Source organism: Mytilus galloprovincialis, chromosome 13, assembly GCF_965363235.1.
Source record: "Mytilus galloprovincialis chromosome 13, xbMytGall1.hap1.1, whole genome shotgun sequence".
In the NCBI taxonomy this organism is placed as follows: Eukaryota; Metazoa; Mollusca; class Bivalvia; order Mytilida; family Mytilidae; genus Mytilus; species Mytilus galloprovincialis.
The window spans coordinates 54,368,489-54,371,363 of NC_134850.1; the positions used below are offsets into that span (position 1 = coordinate 54,368,489).

The window sequence follows — 2,875 nt, forward strand, 5'->3', positions numbered from 1 at the left end:
CACAATATGTCCATAATCGTGACAATGTAGCTTCGTTATTTTAATACATTTAGAATATGGGTTTAATGGCAGAAAATGACCCGAATAACAGAAAATCGATGCAGGTATAGTTTTCCCGTTTGAATGTTTTTACACTAGTCATTTTAGGGGCCCTTTATAGCTGGCTGTTCGGGATGAGCCAATGCTCGGTGTTGAAGGCCATACTTTGACCTAATTGTATAATGGTTTACTTTTACAAAATGCGACTTAAATGAAGAGTTGTGTCATTGGCACTCACAGAACATATTCTTATATCTATGAACCAAAGAGCTCTCAGCTTACAAGTACAACACAAACTCTAAACAGTATGGGCTTTGCGATTCCGTGTACTATAGATGTTGACATATATTCGTCCTCTGGTCTCTAATTGGTAGTTGTCTCATTGGTTATCATATTTCATCTTGTTTTTGTTATTGGGATACGAAATTGAAAATTTTATTATAAATATTATGCACTGTACTCCAGTGAAAGTTAAAGATATTTTCAAATTTGACAAAAAGCCCAACTTAATATATAATAAAAGCGAGGTTCTAACTCTTAAGATGACCTTAAATGAAGTTAGTTATGCTTTTGGGTCTCTTATTTTAATAGCCCCTGGCGTTTCTTCGTATTTATACATCCCAGAATTTCACATATTTTTGATAGAACTTGCCTTATCAAGGTTAATAGAGAAAAGCGACTTGGAAAGTTCTGAAATATTATTTTGTTCAAGTAGCTTTCAATATACACCAAAAGTCGAAGCTTCTTATATATCAATCACTGCCTTTAACATTGTATTTCATGAGTGTGTTTGTGTAATTTACATCGATATCTTATCTATAACTCCATCACATCCTGTTAACGTCTATATATTATAGCTATCGCTAAAGATAGTGCAACTGAGATGAAATGTATAGTCATTATCCAGCTCTAAGTTAGTTTGTAATGTCAATGCATGGAAACAGCAAACAGCTTTTTAACGACAATCAGGAGCACGAATCCTGTTGCATAGGTAATAAATTAAAGAACGCAATAGGATGTATAAACTGACAAAATATTTGCGTTATTTTCAAAGTCAGAATGAAGGTGAAAATTTACAACATACAAATTAGTTTTGATGTAAACAAAAATATTTGGAATTCGTCAACATATTGGACTATCCATTTTCACACTATTTACGCACTTCGTGTCCCAACACAGTGGTCATTACTTCAATTTGAACAAGTTTAAGCATGTAATCAACATATATTTCTAATGTAGCTTCCGTCAGCCACCACGCATTTTGTGGTTTGGTATCATTCCGGGTCAAACTATTTGGTGTATAAATAAGAGTATTTTGAAGGCATATACATATTTACGACAACTTATATTTAACTGTACTACCAAAACACTAGGAAAACTAAAAAATGGTGGCTATCTCCGAAGAGTTTGTGAAGATGATGGTTTCTGTATTTGTGATGTTGATTGTTATTTGTTCTACTGGTTATTACGAAAGAGAGGACGGGGGCGAAGGATATGAACGATACGACAAATGTAAGTCTATACTAGGCAAATTTAGCTTAATAATAAATGTATTTAACATATTTTCTTTATATTAACTGTGCAAAAATCTTGAACTGTGACCTGTAATTATTCATATCTGTTTGCGATGGCCGTTATTGGTACGGTTGTCAATCACAAATGATCTATTTTTCCCCTCTTTTATTTTCTTTAATATTTATTTTGTAATTCGAATTAGAACATGCCATTTTGAGGTAGTGGCAGGTTCTCTGTAGTATAAGTTTGTATCGAAGCATGTGTGTTTCTTGTCTCACAAAAAAGAACATAATTTTAGAAGTATGAAACCAAGCAAACATAAAGTTTCCATAAAAAGATAATAAAATTGATAGTTCAAGTTCTTCATGTTGACTTCAAGTTAATCAAATTCCGTTACAGAATATATAGTACCATTATTATTTTTGGAAATGCAAATCTTGAAAATTATATAAATAAGAAAAAAAAGAATTGCAATGTAATGGATATTAAATTCGTGTACAGCAAATTTTAATCTGTGTTTTTATTGCATCTTTCGTACCGATAGCTTTTTATAGGATGTCCTGTAGAGTTCTTAGCTAAATCCCGTGGCGTAGGCGTATCTGATAAACGTAACAGCATAAATTGGCGCCTTATGCAATACGGTTTGTATTCAAAACACTAGATATACCGAATTAGAAAATTACATTACATGCTCTATTTGTAAATTTTTAAATGTTTAAGTTGGTGACCTTTATCATATACATGCGATGAAATGGTAAGACAAAGACATTTGACATATTATTAATTTATTTTTCAGAAGCTTTACCTAAAACCAAATTACAACGAATGGTAGTTTCTGTAGAAGGATGATCAAAAGAAATCTGTATATCATTAGCAATTCCATCGGTGTTTCATTTATATATAAAGTAAAAAATGTAGAATAAAAACTTCATTTTAATATATGGAAAACATTCTTCATGTGCCCATCTAAAGTCAGTAGTCTTTTGTTTAGAAGTTGCCTTCCATTCATTTCTTTTATATTTTTTTTTTGGTAAATTGTTTTGTTATGAATAATGCCGTTAGTTTTTTCTTGATCTGTTTCATATGTTTCATGCCGGTGATTTTTACTAAGGACAATGGTCATTAGAGTAGTAAATTCAAATGATTGATTCTTGCTTAATGTCTTGTCAAAAGTATAACATGCATAAACGCGCGTCTGGCGTATATATAAAATTAAGTCCTGGTATCTATGATGAGTTTATTCAGGATGAGAACAAATAATTAAGAATCAGTACATTCAAGGTCTGTTTTACACGGCATGTAATTTAGGATGAAGAGCAGT

At 31.7% G+C, this 2,875-nt stretch overlaps 1 long non-coding RNA gene across 1 annotated transcript; it reads left to right on the forward strand.

Moving 5' to 3' along the window:
* Positions 1-1,209: 1,209 nt before the first annotated feature.
* On the forward strand, positions 1,210-2,491 carry LOC143057311 (uncharacterized). The gene is made up of 2 exons (XR_012972700.1): positions 1,210-1,551; positions 2,351-2,491. It is a non-coding gene; the product is annotated as an uncharacterized LOC143057311 (long non-coding RNA).
* Positions 2,492-2,875: the final 384 nt, after the last annotated feature.